The sequence below is a fragment of the Aythya ferina genome, assembly GCF_964211825.1.
Source record: "Aythya ferina genome assembly, chromosome: 7".
In the NCBI taxonomy this organism is placed as follows: domain Eukaryota; kingdom Metazoa; phylum Chordata; class Aves; order Anseriformes; family Anatidae; genus Aythya; species Aythya ferina.
Window position 1 is genome coordinate 1,527,464 of NC_140302.1, and position 23,341 is coordinate 1,550,804.

The window sequence follows — 23,341 nt, forward strand, 5'->3', positions numbered from 1 at the left end:
ATACTCTGTTCTACTGTTCTTTTTGTATCACATGCAATATGTTTGGCTTTTAAATGAGAACACTTCTTTGCTATACCTCATTAAAAAAAATAATGCAAAAGGGATTAAATTTTCTCAGGTTCAATTCAGAGCAGGTGTTAATGGCTTGGCTTACGTGAGTTTTATTCTTTCATTTGGCCTTCCCATTTAAAGACTGCTTGGTTTGATTGTTTGTGTTCTTTTGTGACGGTTGTTACACTGTCGCTTTCAGTGTAAAAGAACTCAATTCTTGACAATCAATATGATTTTTTTATTTGGGATACTGGCCCTGGAACCGGTTGAAATCTAGCAAGAGGAATAGATTTCTCACTGAGGTAATATGCAGGCAATGTTTCATCAATCCTGTCTGTTTGAAATGTAGTGAGATGCATTTAATGTTACTTGCCTCACACAGTATGTCCAAGCACTTCATCATTCCAGTCTAATGTGTTTTCTTAGTTGATTATTTTGTACACACAGCTCTCCACTTACTCAAATTACAGTATTCCTGGATCACTGACCTCTTAAAAATGTTTTCTGCAACTCCCAGTACATATTCAGGAAAATGATGCAGGAACAGGGACAGATCAGCTCTTCTGTTGAAGGCAACCCAAGGCTGTAGTACTCAGCACCAATTCACAAGGCGTTGGCATAAATTAAGTGGGAATTGCAGAGGCAGGTGGACCAGCAAATTGCACAGCACTTCCGATGCCAGAGCGATAACTAACTACAGGGATCTGAAACAAGATGGTTTCATTTGCAGACTGTTTATTTGGGAAGTGCTTCTAATGAAACTACTGTGTGGCTACAGTTAGCAGAATGGTAAAGGTGGTGTAGGAAAGAGGAGAAACAATGACGGACCATCAGAGCTATTCTTCATGCAGTGTGAGCAGTGTTCCAGGCAGCTGGCATGGCAAGGCATGAACAGGATTGCTCCTTGACTGAAGAGGCTTTGCTGTCCAGATACTCATCACTTCTCTATTCAACCAGTCAAAAAAGCAAAGCTAGTGATCTTCAGTCTGAGGAGGAGGAGGATGTACTGAGAAATGTTGGCTATACACAAGAGAAAAGAGAAGGATATTCCTATACCCTAGACGGGACATCCATCCTCACTGTTTGACCCAACTCCAAATCAACTTCTTGGTGGAGATGACTGTTACCTTTACAAAGTCCTGGAAAAAATGGTTACAGAAGGTGTATTGAGTCCTGTTGCATGCTGACTGGGAAATGTGCAGTAGGCAAGGATATTCTGGAATGTGTGCTTTTACTATAAGTACAGTAAGTAAACCAGGAAGTATTTGTTTCCAGACATGTTTGGACACTGTTACAGCTACCTTTTCTCAGTGAAGAACCAATCACTGGCATCTGAGCAGAAGAAAGGTTTGTTTTTTTACCTGAAGCTGCACAGCTCTTGATTATTAGAGAAGGAAAAACAATTGGTCTTCTGGAAATATCTCTTATATGCATGATTGCTGTCTACAATATTTTCCATAGCTTCTGTGTAGTAAGAGAACTGTACAGACATGTAGGCAGCTAGGGAAGGTGTCTGAATTGGTCGAAACGTAAATGGCCTCTTACTCTGATAGGGAGTTAATTGTAAATGCTTTTCGTAAGCCAGTATTTCTGTACCTGCCATATAAGAGGTGGATGAGTTATTGTCAAAAAAATCATATAATGTATTAATTTTGCAAGCTTAGAAAACAGGTAGGTTATTTCTTTTACTGTCTGTTCATTGACACCTTTTTCTTTTATTTTACGATAGCTAGTTTGCTTATGAGTCTAATTTTCATTATTGAAATATTTTATTGTTAAAGGTTCTTCAAGACAAGTACAAACAGAAGAATGGTCTTACGGACATGCCAGTAACCAGTCAAGCAGTTGCTCCAACAAACAGCAAGATGAAACTAATAGCTACAACAAGGATATGAGAAACATGTTGATCAGATACAAAACCGGCAGGAAATCAGTGTGCGTAGCCTCTGAAAGCTGACCGAGGGAGGCTACTCCTGAGTAGCTAGAAAAGGTACCTACTTAAAACAGTTCACACAGTATCTGATATAGAAAAAAAAAGTTTTCAGATGGATGCACCCCAAGAGTTCATAATGCAGGACCTTCTGAGCTGCAGGCAATTCACGTTTTTACCTTCTCTGACAAACAGCCTGAAGGTATGCACCCATTGCCCGACAGTATTTGTCACAAGTGGAAAGTGTTCACGTTTGGCAAAAGTTGGGGTATGGACTGCAGACTCAGGTCTAGCTTCCGGTGCTAATCCTCTTGAAGAACACATTTACCACTGCATTAAAGGTTGCTTGGGAATTTTGGAGTGGACTTAGCAATTCGGAAGTCAAATCAATTGCTGATAAAGTTGTAGATTGGTACTTATGTTTATTTTGGTTTTTGTCCTCTGGGTACATCTCAAAGCAGTTTTAATTAACCCCAACTTAGTGAAGAATGAACATAAATCCATTAAAGAAATTTTCTGTTTAAAAAGTCATGATGCTGCTTTTATGAATGGGGCATAGCAGAAAACCCTGCTTAAGTACTAAGTATCCATAAGTGCTCCCCATCATGTGTATGTTGCAACATTAATGGACTTCACAGCTTTTGGAAGAAGAAGTATTCCTTATTAAATATGCTCAAGTTTAAATGAAGGTTTTTGTGGGTATTGCAGAAACAGACATTCATTTTCATGTTTCCTACTCCAATGGTCATTTTTCCTCTGTCTCATGTTATGTAACAGACTTTACTACTACTAATAATGAACTTGTGCTTTTGGCATAAACCTCCTTTATTTTTATCTTGGCTTAAAATATTACCTGGGACATCTCTGCATCTAAAAAATAAATCCCAAAAGTTGAAGTGGCTTTTTGAATATCATGATTTGCCATTGTACTAAGGAAAATTTGGGTTTGTCTCCTGTCTCCTACAGACATACCAGCGTTTCTGTTTATAGTGTTTCTGGTTTTCCTATTTTACATGATTTAGTAAAATCAACAAAGCAAATTTTAGAAGTCAAAGTGGAACAGTCATATTTGCCATTTGAATATTGACACTGATATTAGGAGGAGTCAAGAGTTAATTTTTTCCTCACCTTGAAGAAAGTAAACTATTGAAGAACAGACTGAGATGTTAAACTATTTACTGTAACAAATTTCAGCAGCAAAGCAACAACAAGTAACTCATAAGTTTTCATCGAAAAGCAAGTTATGAGGAAAAAATTGTTTGCAAACTTTGTTTCTTAAATTAGTCCAAAAAATACACTAAAATTTTTGAAATTTCATGTGTGTATATTTAAGGTGTATTGTTTTGTTACTCCAAGTATCCTTAAGAATATACTGGGCTATAATTATCAGACCTATTCTATGTATTTAATTTGACAAATGAATCAGAGTAAATCTTATTTATGCTGGGAAATTAAGATAGTTGGTTATGAAGATTCAGAAACTTAAATGCCAGTCAAAGCATCAATTGCTGTCAAACTTCTCTGATCTTCCAAGGAGAAAGATTTGGGCAATATTTGCTCTACTGAGAGATGCAGAGTGATTCCAGATGTTTGACCAAAACATGAAAAAAGATTAATACATTGTGATGGAAACTACCAAGCTTGTGCCAAAACTGTGTTGCAACTTAATGGAAACTAACAGATGGGGGAAAAAAAAAAAAAAAGCATAATATGAAAAAAAAAAAAAAAAAAAAAAACAATTATGTAATGAAGTAAAAATTTGTCATTTCTATGACAATGGCTGTTGAATGTTTTAAGAAATAAAGTCACCACTAGTATAATAACCCAAGCACCAGGAACTGATATGAATATTGTTATATTTTTTTGCTCTGATAAAAATAACTTTGTCAGCCTTTGACAAGGAAGAAAGAAGATTTGAAGAGGTCTGAAATGGACATGGCACAAATCTATGGTTCCTAAAACAAAAGCATCCCAAGGAAAACACAGTCTCAAGCTGTAAATCTTGCTGTATGTAATGTTAATGCACTACAAGAAAAGACGAGATGATTCTGAGAATGAGTGCATTTCAAAGTAAATCAAGTTTAAAGTTCAGATTGAGCAGAACATTCACTATCTTTTCAACTAGAAGGACTCTTTTTCCACCGTGCAGTACAATGGTTTTTGGTTTCTCCAAGAATAAGCTTCTATTTTAATGCCTAAGCTCACCTCAGTGTGAAGTTGCTATTGCAGGTACCAGAAAGGTCCTTACTCTGAAACAGCTTGGATGACAGTTCACTATTAAAAATGTAGATTCTTTTCATACTGAAAAATATTTTCAGTGTAGCCCAGAGTCTAAAAATCAGTACAAAGATAACCCAGTAAGCAACCCTAAACTGTTGACAATTTGAATCTTGCTTGGAAGCTGGACTGGGGGCAATTAGCTGACTAGTCTCTTTGGGCCAATAGATATTTTTGTTCAACTACATTAGAATTACCTTTTTCCCAGCAGTGGTTCTCCTTCCACCAAATGATGACACTAGCCAAGATGCTGGAATACTGAAGGCATCTATCATGTAAGAAGGCTCCTTCTGAGTGTGCCTCCAGCACTGGTTTATCTTCCATCTTCACTAAAAGTAGTTACAGATGCTCCACTGTTGATTCAGTGCTTTTTTTCCATCATACTTTTGGACTCCAAATGCTAGAAAGAGCTATATTTTAAAATTTTACATGCAGTTTGATGAGCTCTTGCTTGTACAAGCACAGCATTGACTTTTCCTATGAGTGATTAATGTGGCGAATATCCAGAACCGCTAGTGTGGATGAGAGCTTTGAATGCTTTTTTTTTTTTTTTTTTAAGGGATTTGAACGTCAGGACTGTAGTGTGGAAATAATGCTTCTGGCACTGCTGGCTTTCTTGGCTGCTGGTCTCGTCTGCTCACCTCTCCTAGATCTTGGCTCTCCCATACTTGGCCCTAGTTCTTGCTCTCTTCTGGTGAGCAGTAAAGTTTCAAGGGACTACTAGTGGGAGATTTTGAGACATTTCAAAGGTTCAGGCAGAATTGCATTTCCATTGCTCTTTGTAGGGACTGCAGCACTCTACAGACAATGGCAGTGAAGGCACAGATGATGGTAGTGATCACTGGGCACTGAAATGAAATTTGTAAGCACAACATAAACAGCACACTGATTACAAGACCAGTTGTGATGAGGCCATCATTTCTTCATATGGGTGATTATGAATGAAAAATAAGTGAAGAAAGCATTTGTTTACTACTTTGGTTCTTTTTTTTTTTTTTTTTTACGTTCATAAAAAGGAGCATCTGTCTGTTTGCATGGTGTTTTTATTACAGTTTAAAAATGATTATGCAGAGTGACTCCACAGGGCATCTCCTGTAACCACCAGTAACTACACAATTATACATAGAAGGATTCTTTAAAGTCCACCCACTTCCTCTTTAACTTTTGGAGTACAATGGCATGTTTCTTCCTTGCTTCCCATCTGTCTGTAATATCACTGCTAAGACCAATGCATCCATGTTCTTCAGCTGCATATTAAGATGGGGTTATTCTTTCTTGGAGCTGCTGTGGAGACAGTATAATGAAACCCCAAAACCAGGATTGCATATGGTCTTGTTTCTAGTGCATTGTCTTGCTGCATAAATGTGGCAGGAGAATAAAGTCTTTGGACTCAACAGGTGTGTTGGTCTGCTGGCAACTGTAAAACCCAACATTTTCAAGTCATCTCTCTGCTGACATCATTCTGTGATGGATTTGTAAGCTTCGAGACTGTTTGTGTCTGCTCCTCAAATCACTTTCAAGTTTTTGTTTGTTTTTTTTGTTTGTTTGTTTATATTATCTGGGGCAAAACAGGCATTAAATCATGTACTGTATGAAAATGCTTTTTTTTTAATTCTCCACTATAAATTGAGTACAATTGGAGGCATTGTACCTTTGGTCTGTGTTGGGTGTAAGTGAAAGTTCATGTGCATTTCAGGGTCTGTACATATGCATCAAAACCCAGAATGCTGTGACAGAATCACCGAGCCTGTTCCTTTCACCTCCATTCCCAAAAGCAGTCACAGTTCAGTGTTTCACCTTAAAGCATTTTTATCTACTTGAAATTTTCCAAGCTCACAAAATTTGGCAGCAGACAAATGAAGATATTTGTGACTCCTGAAGGAAAATCCTTTTCCAATAAACGTTCCAGTGTATTTTCATGCTACTCAACGTGAGGGGCGTGTGGAAACCTCAAAAAGATAGTGAAAGCTTTTTTGCGTGACCTCCACCTCTTCATGTCAGATTTTCCCTTTGCTTGAAGCAAGTGAAAATCACGTTGTTTTGTTCAAGCACAGAAGCGTATAATAGAGCAATGCTTCCTTCCCCCTACCCCTGCTGTGATCTTACACCTGCTTTTTTTTTTTTTTTTGAGGCCAAATTCAGGCTTCTACCCTTGATGATACATTGTCTTGCCCCCCTTAAGGTGTGGACTTGCCCACTTTTTCCCCCTCACTCCCTGCCATGTGATATTTTTGCCTGTTCTGCAATTAATTTCCCCAGGGGTGCCTCAGCTGTGCCCTCAGGGCGTGGCTGCCAGAACTTTCTGGAACGTTCCAGAAGCGGCGGGACCAGGTGTGTGGGGGGTGGCGCTGCCCTCTCCTCACAGAGCGCCTCAGGCCCTCAGCCAGCACCAGGGCACTTGGGATGGGCCCCAAATTTTCCCCCAGCCCCACCGTGCTCCTTGTCCCCTCCATGCAAGGCGTGTTTGGGAGCAGCTCAGCCCCGCGCGGTGACCCCCAGGCGCTGCCTCGCAGTTTGCACTGAAAGGAGATGGCGCCCACAGGCTGCCGAGCTGAGGCGGGCCGTGGCCATGCCGTGTAGCACACAGGTAAGGATTTCTCAGCTGTGGGGAGCAATTCGGGGTACAAAAAAAGCCTTTTTGTGTCATGAGGTACACCTGGAGGTGACGGACGGTGCTCCAGGTGGGGAGGGGTGGTGGGGAGGGGTGGGGTGCTCAGTGGGGGGCTGTGAGGGGAGACACCTGCTTTTATTGCCTCACCTGCTTTTATCACCTCACCTGCTGCCGACTGAGGAGTGCCAGCCTTGGCGACCTGCCACAGGAGCAGCAGCATCCAGGAGCACCATCCTAAGGTAAGTCCTCTTAAAAATCCTGTGAAAGAAATTGTCTGGAAAGTTGTTGGTGGCCCAGCTGTGTCTGGGCACACGATCCGTTTCTTTGCTCTCCCTTGCACACACAGTGGGGCTCTGTCCGTGGAGGCAATGCATTGTCTGTGTGCTGTGTGGTCCCTAAAGCCTTCGAGGTCTGGCTGGGCATTGAAGCCTGGATTTGGGCCACAGAAGGACTGTAGAGGATGTTTTATTCTCTGAATACTTGATTTTTAACTTGTTTTAAAATGTTGCGTTGTAGCCAGGGGTATTTGAAATTGCATATTTAGTCTCACTGAGGCCTGGTTTACCAGGTGCAGGCATAAGAAGTTATGTGAAGTGGAAGAGAAGCAGCCGCAGGGAAAGAAGGTTCCCCGTGTGGCTGGCCACATGCTCAGGGTGCTGTGCAAGCAGGGATGGTGTGTTTCTGTGGGTGATATTGCATGATTTTAAGCTGCCTTCCAGTGTGATAAGCTCTGTGATGAATTTGGGGCTCGGCTGTATGAGAGAATCACGTATTATTCACGCAGGTTGTGAGTTATGCAAGTCAGTTTTAAAAAACAAGTAGTACAAAAGCTTGTTGTAAGAAGTAGCTTTGGTGTAGACGGTTAAATATGCTTGGTTATTTAATATCTGTGCAATCTGACCTTACATCTTAATACCTCGGTCTGCGCCAATTTGTTATGTCTGTGCAAGTACAAGAGCAATCAAAAAGCAATTGTGATTCAAATTAACAGTATTTTTAAACATACGATAAAGGAATTGCTTTCCCTTTTGAGTCTCTGATACTTTTGCAAAGGATAGGAGTGAAGGCACCAGCAGCAGATGGCAAAAATTTGCAGCAACAGGCAGTGTGACATCTAAGTAGAGCTTTCCCAACGCCCCTGCTGTGGCAGCAGATGGAGAGATTGGCAAGTCAGGAGGACGTTACTGCCATGGCGTGCACCACCCCGAGAGATGGGCTTCGCTGGGGTGAGCCGGGTTGGCAGAACGGAGCACGCTGCGGCAGCCAGGGCCGAGGGGAGAGTAACAAATGCTGAGAAGGGGATTCCAAAGGCACCGCAGAAATGTAGCAAAACTTCTAATAGCGTTTTGAGGTTTTCATTGCTTTTGACCTTTTCTGACTCTTTTTCCAGGGCAAAATATCAGTCCTGTGGCTTTCCATCAACCCGCGTGCACACACATACACACAAAGGCATTTCAGCATTCTGTAAACCTCTGCAAAACATCCAGAAGCTTCAAAATCTTTCTGTGCCCTGTTATTTCTGGGACAAATCAAACTTAAATATCTGAGCACATCATTCAGATAATTGCTGTCATCTGTACTTGCTAGTAAAAACGTTAAAATAATGTTTAATTGTGCTAGAAAAAGAAGCCATTTTTCTTCTGCTACAACTTTGATTTCATCAGAACTGGTAGAAAATTATTTTTTAATGGAATCTTTTAGGTTAGTTCTTTTACGTCATGCCTAATATACCCCCTCCTGTTTTCTTGCAATTCGTTTAATCTATCCAAAATAATAAAACTTTACTATCTCTTCACAACTTTATAAGTGATCTCCATTGCTCTGACATTCGGAATTGTGATTCCAGCAGTCAGATTAGTATGTGGAAATGTCAGCTTTTTGGCCCTGTGGTGACTAGCTAATTATTATTAAGGGTTTTGGAATGATATCCTTAACTGCTAAGAAGTGCAAATTAAAAGATTCCCAAATGAATTAGTTATAAACATTGAGGATTTTTTTAAAGAGTTGTTGATTGATTGCATTGCTGAATAACGAATATGTTTTAATAGAAACAGTATTTTCTTCTCTGCTTTGCAAGCTTTACTGTCTGCTTGGAAATAAAGTGTTCTTTCAGGTAGTTATGGGGCTGGCACATCTGATGTGAATCCCCTATAGCACCTGTAGAAAAGTGTGCTGGGACTTCATAGTGTGTTTGGTGCAGTGAGAAAAGGTGAGCTTCTGCTGTGCAGTGATAAGGGTATAGGGGAGGCTAACGATTTTCTGGTGTCGATGAGGAGCACAAGGACAGCTGCAGCTCACATGTGGGTCATAAGCAATAAAAGAAACTTCTGTGTGAGTCTCACTAAGCAAAGATTTTTTTTTTTCCTTTGCATGTAAAGCTGTAGTGTGTCAAAGTTGCTCTTGGTGAATTCATACAACACACTTGTAGCTTGCTGAAACTCTGTCTGAGGACAGTGACCTGTGAGTTATGGTTTAAAATCTGCCACTGAGCTTTGAGGTGCCCAGAGGCACTGTCTGGACTCGTCAGGAATCGTGCAGCAGCTGTATTTCATAAGAGTCTGGAAGCTGGCCGGGTAATAGCCTCACAAAACAACATCGTTCTGGCTCAAACGATGAACTTCATTAGATCAGTATAGCCACACATATTAAAGAATTTCAAACAAGCTTTTACGAGATTACATAAAAATATCACTTGTTTAGAGGTTTTATAACTAGTGAAGTCTGAGAAAATTACCTACTGCTTATTAAACTTTCTTCCATCCTCAGAGTTCCATAGTCAACAACACTGGAGTACTTTGGCTATTGCTGTCTTACATTTTAACTGAAGAAAATAAGTTAAACATTTTGGTAGTTTAGACATTTCCATAACAAATAACTATTTTATATGGTTTGTGGAATTGCAGCGACTTCTGCTTCAATGTTTTTCTTTGGTCATATGGTTCACGTAATTTCAGGAAGGAAGGTAAAAGACTTGAGATGTGGTTAGGGGAGTCAGTGATTGTTTTATTTCTGTGATTGTCCTATTCTAAATAAATTTAGGTATTGGAAAGGTTTTTTTTTTGTTTGTTTGTTTTTAGGAAAATAGCGAGTTGGCATTGAATCGAATGCAGTGCAGTAAGTAGAAGTTTTAGTTCAAATAACAGGAGATGCACTTAAGTTTAAGGTAGATTAAGAGTTTGGCTAAAGCTGATCATCAGAGTTAAGATAAGCATGTGTGGGTTTTTTGTTTGTTTTTTACCACATAGAAGTTTAGTTTTTGGTTTTGCGTGTACATGTGATTGTGGGATTTTAATGCAGGTTTCTACAACATGCTACTTATTTATTAAAATTAGATTACTAATGGTTGATCTTTAGAGGTCTTGAAGTTGTAGAGGATAAGATCTTCGTGGTAATAAATGAAAAACATCTATTGTGCTCCCCGGGCAATGGAAAAAGGAGTAAAGCTTTTATAACTGCAGCGTGCTGCACGAGTACTTCATTTGCATGCAAAGTACTTAAAAATAAAATAGATAAGGCAACATTTTAAAGCCTTGTTTGGTGGAAGCAGGTGATGGCATACCTGGGAACAGCCATGGTGGGGTAGGTCAAGATCCGTGTGGTCCAGAAATGGGTTGTCAAGAGTCAAGAATATTCCCTAGAATTTCCTTTTGGACTCTAGCAGATTACTCAAAGGCTTCCAGATAACTGGATCAGTTTTTATTTTGATAGTTATGTTGAGAAGATGGGGAAAAAAAGGTCCACAATTTAATTATCTAAATGCCTTTTTTTCAAGGTGTATCTGAGGATTGTGCCAGGGGCAGCCTGGCCCTGTCTGGGGGGGGGATCTGTCCCTCTCTGCCTGATTTACAGGCAGGGGCAAACTTCCTTTGCTGACACATTCTTAACCAAGCTTCGGAAGTCCCAAACTTGGGACTTCTTTTTTTTTTTTTTTTTTGGTCTTTTTTGATATCTAAAAGTGTTGACCTCATTTTTTGATCTTTCCTAAGATTGCCTGAATAAAATAGATGGGTGAATGTGGGGTGTGGGAGAGACATGTCCACATGTTACTGTTTGTCCACAGAGTGAGAAAGGGGTGAAACAAACTCTTCAGTGGCTCAGGCCAGGCTTGTTCCTCGCTGATGCAGGTTGCAACACTTGCCCCATGAGTGATGCCCTTGTGATACAATGCTGGGAAAATGTTCCTTTTTTTTTTTTTTTTCTTAGAAGAAAAATGTTGTTTTTGTTATTCAAGTCTACGAGTTTGCTTTCAAGTTCTTCGTGAAATCTCCAGAGCTTCCCCTTCCCAACCAATGCAGCCCATGATTTGCAGCTGACCCCTTTGGGGTGAAGTCATCAGGAGAAAGTTCTTGTTTTCCTGTATCTGTTGTCCAACACAGCCCTGTTGCTTTATTAATTTTACCGGCGTAGACATGTGTTTTAAGTCTGTCTTGCGTTACATTAGGAAATCCTCCCACAGCACAGACCTCTCTAAACATTGTTTGTTGACTTACGGGAACGAGATCGTTCCCGTTGCACGCTGGCCTTCAGAAACAGGCTGACGTTTGTGTGCGGCAGCCACATGCACCGGGAGGCGGGGCAGCTCAGCCCCCTTCCTGTTTGCAGAGCTGAGGGAAAAAGAACAACAAAATAGAAATGCTATTGTCTGAGAGAGGCCTTTCTGCATTAAAATGCACATCAAGACTGCTTTTAATTAAAAAATAAAGAAGGACGTGTTTGCAGGCAGGAGGCTCCTGAGAGCCTTGCACGCCAGTGTGGAGGAAGATGATACATCTGTGTCTGTCAGCCTGCCCAAAAGAAGTGGGCAGGAGTGTCCGACTGAAGGGCTAACAGGCAATGCTGCCCCCATCCACCAAAAAAAGAAGTGAGGAACTCGGGGGGAGTATCTGGCATTTCTCTGAGGAATGCACTAATCCCCACCGTGGTGCGAGAGCACTTCGCGACCGCACACTGGCACTCGTTTGCTGTGCTCGCTGCCAGTTTCCCTCCCACGCGTGCTCCATCCCATAGGTGAAGTGAGTCTGGATGCTGGACAGCTAATCAACTGTAGGAAAATTAACGTTTTGGAGACGGTTCCTCTGTTGCGAGGTGCTTGCTGTTTAATAAAACGCAGCACGCTGTCACGTATCGCATACTTACACGACCCTGCTGGCCGCCTGCTCTGTTGGCTTGTGTTTTTGGCTGGGTTTTAGCATTTCTCGGAGTTGAATTTCTCTCTTCTGTTGCCATTGCCGAGGGGAGGATGGGTGCGAGTTCGGTGCTGGGGAAGGCAGCTGAGGTCCTTGACTGCCCTGCATTTTCCCTGGGGGGCAGCAAGTTCCTCTGGCTCTCCCTGGGCGCCAGCTGGGAAATCCACCTGCCTTGTGGAAACTGCATTGCGACCCACTGGTGGCTGTTCTGGGGACAGGAGGCTCAAGGGGCAAGGGGAGGTGAAGCCCCTTCTGTCAAAGGGCACGCAGGTCCTGCTTGTGGTGCTTCTTGTGCAGAAGAGAGGAGGCCTGCGTGTCAGCCCCGGGCCTTGGGTTGTCCGCACCTCGCCGTGGTCAGGACTCTGGCATGTGCAAGCCAGCCCATCCCTTTTGAAAAATTAAAAAACAAACTGAAGTCATTCTTCTGCTATGACCAGTGAAAGATAACTCCATTGGGACGGCCGTGAAATACTTTGTGATTTACCACCTACAGTTTGGGTAACAGCAGCACTGTCCCCTTCCAGCAAGGGCGATTCGGGCAGTGGTGCCTGCGGTGGACACAAATCCCCGTCAGCGGGCCGTGCCCGTGGGCCATGAGCTGCACAGCCCCTGTGCTCTGGCCCAGCTCCTGCCCTGCTCAGGAAGGGCTCCGTTTGCCCCATCCAACAGGCCAACAAACGTGTACAACTGCTGTCATTCTTCCTGTTGGCTTTAGCTCACTTCCAGCACGTATCACATGCCGTACATTTGTTTAGGGACTAAAAGGATGCTTCTCCCATGATTAAAATATCCAGAAGAGACAGCAAACAATACACCCTGACTGTTAAGGACAATTTTTCATGTTGGCTTTGCTGAAATAGGGATCTCCGTTACGTTACCTTTTTCTAAGTATTTTAACCCCTTTATTTTCCAACTCCATAACATCTGAAAAATTTAGCAGGAATTTCGCTTACTTGCAGTTTCTTCCAGTCTTTGGCAGCTCTGCTAATCTTTGTTCTCTCGAGCGCTGGTATCAGTCGTGGTAAAAACACCCACAAATTCAGCATTGAACATGTGAGGGGCTGATGTTGCTGTCATGAAAGTTTATTTGCTAGTACATAGAGTGCTTTTAGGAACATGAAAGAAAAATATTCATGCAGCATATCACCTCATTGACCTTCAGCTTCGGCCCGGCCCGTTTTACATATGCTGGGGAAATGGCCGGGGAAGCTCCTGCCAGCCCAAAGAGCTGGTTGGTGTCAACCAGCTGCGGCAGCACATCGTGCTCTGGGGTTGCTGTCGTGGGCCAGAAAAGGAAGCTGCAGCTCAGAAAACAGCAGAGGCATGTGGCTGGAAGAGGTATGCAGTGTTAGGCTTGTCCAGAAACAACTGAGGTAACGTTTTAGAGGGATAATTTAGCGAAAGGAAATCGCTGTCCTCCCACCCGTCGCACGCATGCAGGCAGGGAGGGGCGGCCAGACGGAGGCAGAGGAGGGGGGATGTTTTGTACTGACATGGTAACGGTGTTGTCTGGAGAGCAGCAGAGACTTTGTCACTGTCTCAAAATAAACAGATGACTTTGGACATGGGAGAAAATACAGCAGCTCCTCAAGAAGACGTCGACTGCTGCCGTCAGCAGAGCTGCACTCTCACTGCAAGAAAAGCAGAGCTCCACCTCGTCTAGAGATGAGGGCTGTGAGGAGAAACTGTTTTCTGCTCCTGGCTTCCCTGCCAGGCAGGAGAGGAGCCCCTGGGGTCCCAGCCACTGCCTGTCCTGGTCCAGTCAGCCCCTGGCGGCCACTTGCTTTTCCAGGCAGAAACACCTCTGAGGAAGGACAGTGTGTGAACTGTTGCTTTTATGTGCTGGAGGAAAAATCACTACAAAGTCTCTATGGTCATATCCACTGCTAAGGAACAAGTGGAAAATATCAGCATGCAAAGAATTTTAAGTGTCAGGGTGTTAACCTTTCCTCACCAATGAAACCAGTCCTGGCGTGCTTCAGCTCTTGTTAGGGAGCCAAAATATAGTCCCAATTCAATGTAAGCCAATGTTTTATTTTATCAGGCGCTTTTATACCTTAACATTTGTCTTAGGTGATTCTTTAAAGTCCTGTTGGCAAAGCAGACATTGTTACAGCCAACTGAGAGGTGCAGGATCTCAGGTGTGTTCCTGCAAGCTCAGCAGGGCTGCCCCTGCCTTGGGAAAATGCCCCATCGTGCTTCTCCTTAGTGGTGCTGGTCCATGGTGGGTGCTGAGATTTGTCAGTCTGGCCTTTCTCAAAGCACGGCTCCTCACTGAGCCTGCTGCTCTGCTTATAGCAAAAACAATCATTTAAAGTACTGACTTGATTTTATTCTTTGCTATTATTTTTTCTCCATCTCAGGGCTGCAGGTGCAGCGTTGCTTGGTGTTGGTTTCTGACAGTATCTCAAGGGTGCAGAAGGTGGTGTGTTCACAAGGCCCACGCATCTCTGTGCTGCAGAGCTGTGCATCTGTGTGCCCCCCGGGAAAGCACGGGGAGAGGGCTTACAGGTGAAGGGCAGGACAGTCCCCACTGAGAGGCTGACAAAAACATGGGCTTGAGATTGTCCCTGGGGCTGTGTTGGGCTCTGACTACAGGAACTTGGAGTTCTCAGCATCTGTGAAAATGTATACCATTTCTCTATCTGCTCCAACAAAAATTGTCTGCTCTCCGTACGGTATAGGGGCTGGGTTTGGTCAGCACCTAAAGGAAGACAGGAGTGAATTTTCTGCACATCACACAGCATGTAGCTCCAAAGAATTTCACCCTACGTGTTCTGAGTCCCGACAGGGTCTGTTCCCCTCTGATTGCTATATCCCAGCTATCTAAAGGTGCGATCACACAGTATTTGTTACTTGTCCTCCTGAATTATTTCTAATGGGCTCAGGTCTTACGCAGTTGGGGCTGATCCTCTGACAGCAGTGCTGCATGCCCCAGCTGTCCACATCTGAATCAGACAACTACAGATTTGCCAGGCATTTGATCTAGGTCTGGATCTGAAAGTGAGTATTTTTGAGGTTTTTGTTTGTTTGTTTTCCAGCTATCACGATAAGCGTGGCACAACATTGATACAGGATTTTAGCTTCCAGTTAAGAAAATCCACAAGTCCTGTGAGTTTTGAAATATTATCAGCTCCAATTGCATCCCAGGGTTGGAAGTAGAAGTTTTGACCTCACAGTATGAGGGCCATAACCCCCAGACCTTTTAGCTTACAACAAGTAACAGGTGCAGGCAAAAGCTTGTCAGTGGCTTTTGTGCCCCAGCACATACAGAGTTTTAGTTCGGGGATGATATTGGGATAAAGCAAAGACTTTTCCTGCTGCTCTGCTTTCCTCTCCTCCTGTTTCCACATGCCCTTCCCATGTGCCACCGCAGCAGGCATTTTGCAGAAGTGCAAACCAGAGTTTTTCTTTCAGTCCCCTGGTGTTCTGTTAAGGCTCGAGGGATATCTGGGACTGCATGGCTGCAGTTCACCAGGGATCAGGGCAATAACTTCAGTGCTCTTTAAATCCCACGGATGTTCCCTTCCAGCATTTGCAGCTTGTAGAGAGTTTGAAAACCAAGACATACTGAAGCATTTATTCAAGTCCTTCCAGCAAAAGTCAAACGTGCTTGCTTCCTTCTTGCATTCCTGTTGTAATATTTTGGGCTCCCCAGACAGTAAAAGGCAAATTGGTTCTCCAAGTCCCATGGAGCATCCACGTCAAAAAAAGGTTGCTTATTTTTCATATATCTCATGCTGCTTACACCACTATTCTCCCCACCTTCCTGGTTGCCTTCTGACGAGGCCAATTTTCCTGAAAATAACTAAGACAAACTCTGTGACTACTTGGCTGTAAAGGTGGTGGTGGTTGTTTTTTTTTTTCCTTTTTTTTTTTTTTTTTTTTCTTCCGATAAAGCTGGAAAGAATAAAAAATCTGTTTTCAGTTCCTCTACTTAGGTGCGAAACTTGCCAGACAGCTTTCATACCCTGTAGGCACTCAGTTCCCAGGAAAAAGCATACTTTGTCTCTACAGTAATGAACAAGCTTTTTTAGATGTTAAGGCTATAAGAGAAAAGGTTTTGCTTATCTAAGTGAGCATTTTCACTGCATTATCTTGTTATAGTACAGTGACCTAAAAGGTCAACAGAATGAAATTCATTGTAATAGACTGATGTATTTAGTGAGCTACCAAAAGTCAAATTGCATTCTAAAAAAAAAAAAAAAATAATAATTTAAAATCACCCCCAGTAAGTCCAAGAGTGGCTTGAATGTTTTTTTTCCCTTCAGCCTAGCGTGGGCTTCCCAGTGTCCTCTCCCGCAGCAGTTTGGATAGAGCACGTGTGGACAGCAATGGCTTGACTGAACCATTGGTACAGATCTTCAGCAATCCTCTAGGTGACTGAAATCCATGAAATGATTTTGAAATAATAGGTATCAAAGGACCAAATTTTCTTTTGATGGACTCTTCAAATTAACCTGCATGCAAAGCTTGTATGTCATTTGGAAGTGAAAATGAACCCAAACTTGGGAACTGGAATACTTCAAAATTTCTCTCTGCTCAAAACCTCTACCAAATGCGTCTCTGATAGTTTCTCTCTGCGGAGAGGCTGGGAGGGACTCTTACCAGACAGACCTTTGCCTGAGGAGCAGTGTCTTCAACACATTTGCGCTCACCTTTCAATCTGAGACACTTAGATAAATAGCAGCTTGGGTTATGGGGTGCTACTTGTTATTTGTGCAACGTTTTTGCAAGCAATAAGGCTGGTAAAGGCCTAGCACGTTCTGAAAGGTTTTTTGACCTGCAGAAAAGGACACAATTAAATTGAATTTGGTTACACAGACCTCAGCAGGGCTTTCTGTTGGAGCAGCACTGCTGTGTCTGTTCTTTCCACGCCAGCGCTGGGCCAAGGCAGCTCCCAAGCAGCCACATTTTTGTTTGTGGCTAAGCTTACGTGCCTATAAAGCCAGCGTGCTCTGGAGGACCTGCGTACAGCACGGTCTCATCAGTCAAGAGTGGTGGTGCAGGCCTGAGCCCCGCAGGCACCTGGGGGCCTGGCGCTGATTGCTGCAGGGCCTTCCTCTGCCAGGCTTCCGAGCAGCTCTGAGGTTTGGGACCTCTTGCTTGAGAGTGCTGTGAATTGCATGCTGCGGTACTGCCCTGAACTCAGAATTTCTGCTGTTTACCATTAACAAAGAAAATATGTTGGTATTGGTGTGAAAACTTGCCGTGCTTCCAGAAATTATGTCAAGGAACAAATTCCCATGTTATCAGCTAGGACAGTTTTGGTTTCTTCTCATTTTTAGCATAGCTGTGTTTCATCAGGACTATGGGATAACTTTCTGGACTGAATTCTCTTCCTTCGAAATATTCTGCATAATTAAAATTGCACAAGTCTTTCTGTTAAAGAAAAAAATCACAAAACATACAACATTATAAATGAGAACCGAATGTAAATATTGTAGATATTTTATTCACACAAAGTTCCTGGTCCATTTGGTTCTTATCCAGTTTTCTCCACTTGCTGGGAAGCTTTCATGGACTCGATGCCACGCTTCTCCACGCACTAAGGAAGAAACAATATTTTTGGAATGAGGAATAAGCTGCTTACAGGAGTTCTAATAGTAGTTGATTCTCTTTTTCTGGTGGAAGCCCATCAGAGGCACATTAAAATGTTTTGAACACTTTAGTATTCCGCTTTAAATACAGTATTTAGACCCTTAGAGAAAGGAGCAAGGGAGATTTGCCTTGCAATCCAGGCCAGCCTCCCCAGCATTTCCTCAGCATGGTTTGGTGATCACCCCCTCTGGCTGCTGCAGGGACCGGGGCATTTTTGCAGCCCGGGTGGTTTCTTCTTCACCTGAGAAGTGGAAATCCCCACTGCAGTGCTCGCACGGAGCACAAGTGCTGCTCCTTACAGAAGGGCCCTTTCCCTGAAATACAGATGCCAGCCCCGAGTGCCCTACAGCTTTGGGTTTCCTTGTATGGCACAGCGCTGCCCTCTTTGGGAGCGGAAGGGCTGCAGTGGCCCAGTGACAGCTTCCACCCAAGGACTTGTCTGGGTGAGAGGCCTGATGGGCGAGCAGATGGGGAACGGGGCTGGAAAGGGCACTGGCTGCAGGCATTTTTGTGCCAAAGGCACTGCGCGTTCCTGCCATGCTGCCGGTGTGCTGCAAAATGGTGTCACAGGCCCAGGAGTGCACAGGCTGGCGCTGGGAGCAGAGCTGTGCTGCTTCCCTCGCTCAGGGAAAAATCGTTATTTGTCTTAAATGCACTTCAGGCCTTAAAGCTCAAATGGACAGTGATTCAGCACAAGCCTTTCCACTAACCAGAGCAAATATATTTTAGGGTTCAGGGAAAAATGTAGCATTCGTTTCCCATGTATATGCATTTTTGTATTTTCTGATTTTGTTTAGGCTAGAAAATAAAGTCCCCAAAGGCTGAAAATTCTTTTTTCTCCTTCTACTTCCAATAAGACCCCAAAAAGGAAGTTCTAGGACTCTGGTAGGAAACCTGTTTTTGTGAGCTTGCCAATCTGTATCCAGCTTTAGTTCAACAGTCAACCAGTCTCCAGCTGTTGGGGCCTGGTACTAATAGCTGAGTTCACCCATTTGTTCTTAAATTATGTGCCTTTTGGGCTGCAGAGAGGGCTCTTCGACAGGCAGCTGAGTGTTGGCAACCTGACTGTGAGGCTGACGAGAGCTGCACAGGCTTGAACTCATAAATCCACATTTTGGAGATCTGGGTGTACTACCCAAATTGGTAGAACACCGCAGACCTCAGATACGCAAATCATTTAAAAAAAAAAAAAAAAAAAAAAAAGGAAAAAAAAAAGAAAAGAAAAGAAAAGAAAAGAAAAGACAATGTTAGCTGCCTGGTTCTGAGTTCCTTTACTACGGCATCACCCTGGGCAATTTGCTCTCAGCTGTCACAGCTGGGTTGTCTTTGCTGCCGCTGTTTTCAAAGACTGGTGAAGTACCCGTCAGGTTCCCTGCTCCTGAGATGTGTTAGGGAGGCAGCACCCCAGGCAGACCTGGCTTTATGAGCTCTGCCATCTCACTGTCAGTCCTGTTCTCCCCAGCTCCCTGGGTGTTCGGCACCATCTCTGCTCTCAGACAAGCTTCTCCCAGCGTGGCTTTTCAGCTCCTTTACGGTGTTTCAGAAAGGACTTAACCTGGGCCTGCGGAAGCTCTTGTAGATGCTGTGAGGACTCTGGTTCGCTATTACGTGGTTTCTGAAGCTCAGTGGTCTGCTTTGTATCAATTTAATTGCATTTTAGAATGAGCCAATTTAATTAATGGTTTCCCTCAGGATATTAAACAGTAATATATCAGATTCCTTACTGAAATCTATAAATGTTAAATTGTCTCCAATTCATTTCTTTAGTCTAATTTTGTCCGTTTCTTTTAAAAATGCAATCAAGCTCATCTGGTAATATTTTCCTTTAATGAACATGTGTTGTTTGATTGTCAAGATGCAAGTCACCTTGACCTCAGTTTCAATTAGCATTTCATGCTGGGTAGTACTGAATATGCGTTCTTGCCATATTACCTATTGAAAATTCACTTTTGATGTGAGGCTTTGGAAAATCCAATTTCAAACTTCCAAATAACCACGGTGTTACCCCCTTCCCCCCGACAGCTCTCTGACAAGGACCCTATTAAGCAGGGAAGGCTTTTACCCATAGACTCCTTAAAAATAATGGTTTCACACTGAAAAAATGCTCTGCTCTGATTTTCCTCTCTGTGGTTGCTATGCCAGCAGTTTCCTAGATCAGGAAGGCTTCACATACTCTTTTTTTTTTTCTCCCTGCAGTTGTGAAACCATCTGGGGCTTTGGTTGCATTTCTGTTACAGTCTGGGAAACCTGCCCTTCCGAGGCGGGGGGATGACTTGCACAGGGAAGGGGAGAGGGGAGGCTGGGGTGCACGGGCCCTTCTGACCGCTGCACTGCTATGCTGAGGGTGCTTTTGCAGGATACAGCTGCCTGCACGGCCAAGGGGAAGAAGCCAAGGCTAATAGCTGGTTGAAAAAGTAGTACTGGGATGCGTAGTTTAGGTTTCCTATGAACTGGGACAGCTTTTGGAGCAAGTGCGCACAAGAAAGATGGGCTTCACCTCAGCCATGCCTGGTTGGTTGCGGTTATTCTGCTGGCATTATTCATCACCGAGGCTTATATGTTGGTTTTGTTTCATTTTCCAAGCTAGAAAAGCATTGGAAGAGCGCATAAATCTGGATGATGCATCACAAGCTGAGAAAATGATGAAAATCCTCTAATCCAGTAATAAAAATAATAGAATATAATAAAACTTGTGAAAGAATAACAAAGAACATTCCAAGTAAATAGTTCTTGATAATCAGTACATAAAAATAGGCAGGGCAAGAAGTAAATGTAGATGTATTCTAGGCACAAATGCTGCAGATCTTAAACAGGAGAAAAAAAAAACGAAGGTGTGTGGAAAGCAATGTCTGGTTTAAATAAGAATGTAGACACAAAAAATATGTCAAAAGCTTGGTAGAAGTGGAATGCTGTAATAAGAAGAAACAAATCATATGGGCATGACAGCTCTCACCATGAGAAGGCGTACTTACGCATCTATCATTTAAGGTGTCAGGAACAACAAAACAACCCACTTACTGGGGAATCTTTAGATGCGTAGAAAAGTTATTGAAAGTACTTCAGCCCATGTTGTTCCTACACATGCTAAAATGTTGTAGGGAAAGAGGATTTCCTTCCTATTTTTTTATTTTATTTTTTTTTAATTTGGTGCATTAATGGATATAAGTAGCTGAAGGGGGAAAAAAGGACTGGTAAATAGCCAGGATCTCTATTGAGAAGCCAGAGCAAACCACTGTTCAATGAACTCCTAATTATCTGCGGAAATAGGGGGCTATTGAGTGACAAAGGTTCTTGAAGACGTTAAATCACTTGGGACAGTTCAAGCGGATGTTATTTGGGATTGTTCAGGGCAGTGAGAATATGGTTTTTGTAATTCTGAGCCGTTAGATAAGAAAATGTCCGAGACTTTGTATTGATGGAAACTGAATTTTAAGCTCAGTAGTGGCAGGAAATGCCTCCAGCAGTGCAAACACAGAGATGAGCTCAAAATGATCTACTGGCTTTTTAGGAAAGAGTTTGTAAGGTCATTAAAGGAACTTGTCTGAAAATGTAAGGTCAGTGCCACTAATGAGTATATCCAGGGAAGTTTCTCTCCCTAGTCACCAATGTGTAGGGTTTTCATTATGTTTCAAGGAAAGGATCATCTTCATGCTATCACGTTAGGTAAATGAAGCTTATTATCCATCCCTTTCACTTCTAATGTAATCCTTTGGTATTTGGGAGGGTGTGTGTACATTCCTGTTTTAAAACATGATAATCTTCTTTTGGCTCCAGCCTAGTTTCTCATCTAAAGATCTTGCTCTGAATCTTCTCAAAAGCTTTTGATGGTATTTGTATAGAGGTTGCTTGTTTGTTTTAGCATTAGAACCCTTGACTTCTGTATCAGGGGGGTTTAATAATTCAGTTGAGATCTAGCACTGGTTAGGATTTTATACGGTTGGGGTGATACAGAGTTTGCAAATTTGGTGGTATTTGTAGGTTTTCTTGTAAGGACTTCTTTTTGTTTTGTGGGCATTCCTTACCTATAGTAGATACTCCCAGCTTCTTCTCTTTGCTCTGTTTTCTCTTGACATGAGTAGGCTTGGGTGCAGTCTGAGCGTTATGATGGAAACACTTATTTAATAAGTAAAGTAAAATCTGTTCCACGAAAGTTTAATTTCTGAAGGATTGTCTTTTATGAGCTTCCGTTCAGAGGCTGACTGCATAGTGTTTAAAATTAACTTAAGTAATCAGAAAAGAACCTTCTGGTTTAAAAAAAAAAAAAAGTCTCTCTCCCTTATGATTTTTGCTGTTTAATCTTTTTAAATAAATTTTAGCTTCTGCACCACTATAACTTGGATGTGAATATTTAAAATGTATTTGGACTCCTGACCGGAGCAGAAGCTACTGCAGAAATCTCTCTTGCATTCATTGACTTGAGAATTGTGTAGGAAAACAATCAGAACGTGGGAAATCTCCAGAAATCTCCATCTTCTTTTGCTGGATTATTACACACAGAGTGAAGCTCACTCCCCCCACGTTCATGCTCAGTTTTGCAAACCTAAACTGCTGGGCAAGTGAAATTTATCTCCTCAAGGAACTTTTTTGGGATTCGTGCCCAAGAGCAGCTGACCAGATGCATGAGAAGGGAGGCCCACCATGGTGCAGGGAGAATGAGGGAGTAGATTGTTTGTTTTATGAAATTTAAGCAGCAAAATGAACTGTAAAAACAGTTTCTCATGCTTGGATGAAGGGTATGTCTGCATATAGAAGCATTCATATTCAAATATATTCCATACAGAAACATTTTACAACATAGAAGCTTTTCCTTCTTACTGCTAAGGTACTTGTTCAGCAGATTAGTTTCCTGCAAATTTGTTCACTCTGCCCACGCAGATGCATTTGCTATTCTGTGCTGAACTGATCCACATTTAAAAAAAAATCAGAGAGCTTTTCACTGGAGTCTCTTTTCATTAATGCCTTGCTGATAATATATGCAGGGAAAAATGAAAAGAAGTTAAGTCATTTATTGTTTCATTTGAAGAAGTCACTTAGGATTAATAAGATTATTCTTTTTCCATGGAAAGTATAACAGCTGACCTTTAAAGGAATGGTTTTATTGTTCTGACGAGATATTGAAGTCCGTTTTTAATGAAAACATTTTTCTAAGAATCACATTTTTAAATGTGAAAATTATAAATTATTTCATTGCTAGTGATTACTTATGCGACACCACTAAAATCATAAACAAGAATTTAAACGGGAGAAAGGTTAGCAGCCTGTCTGCTCCTCTCCTCATCCCCACCAAGGCTGTAGAAATGTGACTGCAAGTTGTAAATAAGATAGTAGATATTTTAGAAGCAGGTGTTTCTTGGTTGAAGTGGAGCTCAACCAAAGTTTCAAATCTAGAACAAAAAGAATGATCACTGTATGTTAATTGCTGATTGTGTAGACCTAAGCTAAAGAACGGTTGCAACTTTCGCAAAGATTTGCTCTAATATCTTTTATACATTCTGAGAAGGAACTTTAAATTTAAACACTTCTGAGAATAACATTGGTTCAATTGCATTACAAACAGTTCTTCTGAAAGACAATCTCAATACCTTACAGCTGTTTATTTTCCTTTAAATAAGAAAGTAATATATTGTCCTATTTTATCATCCTGCAAAAACCTCAGGAGCATCCTCCATTAAGTGAGAGCTAATC

The 23,341-nt window shown here is 42.2% G+C and overlaps 1 protein-coding gene across 1 annotated transcript in view; it reads left to right on the forward strand.

The window, feature by feature from the left end:
• Positions 1-6,991: 6,991 nt before the first annotated feature.
• Positions 6,992-23,341, forward strand: part of PHYHIPL (phytanoyl-CoA 2-hydroxylase interacting protein like) — a 122,717-nt gene continuing 106,367 nt past the window's right edge. The window contains exon 1 of the mRNA XM_084526163.1: positions 6,992-7,108. The gene's annotated coding sequence lies outside the window, so the exon portion shown is untranslated. The remainder of the gene's footprint in view (positions 7,109-23,341) is intronic.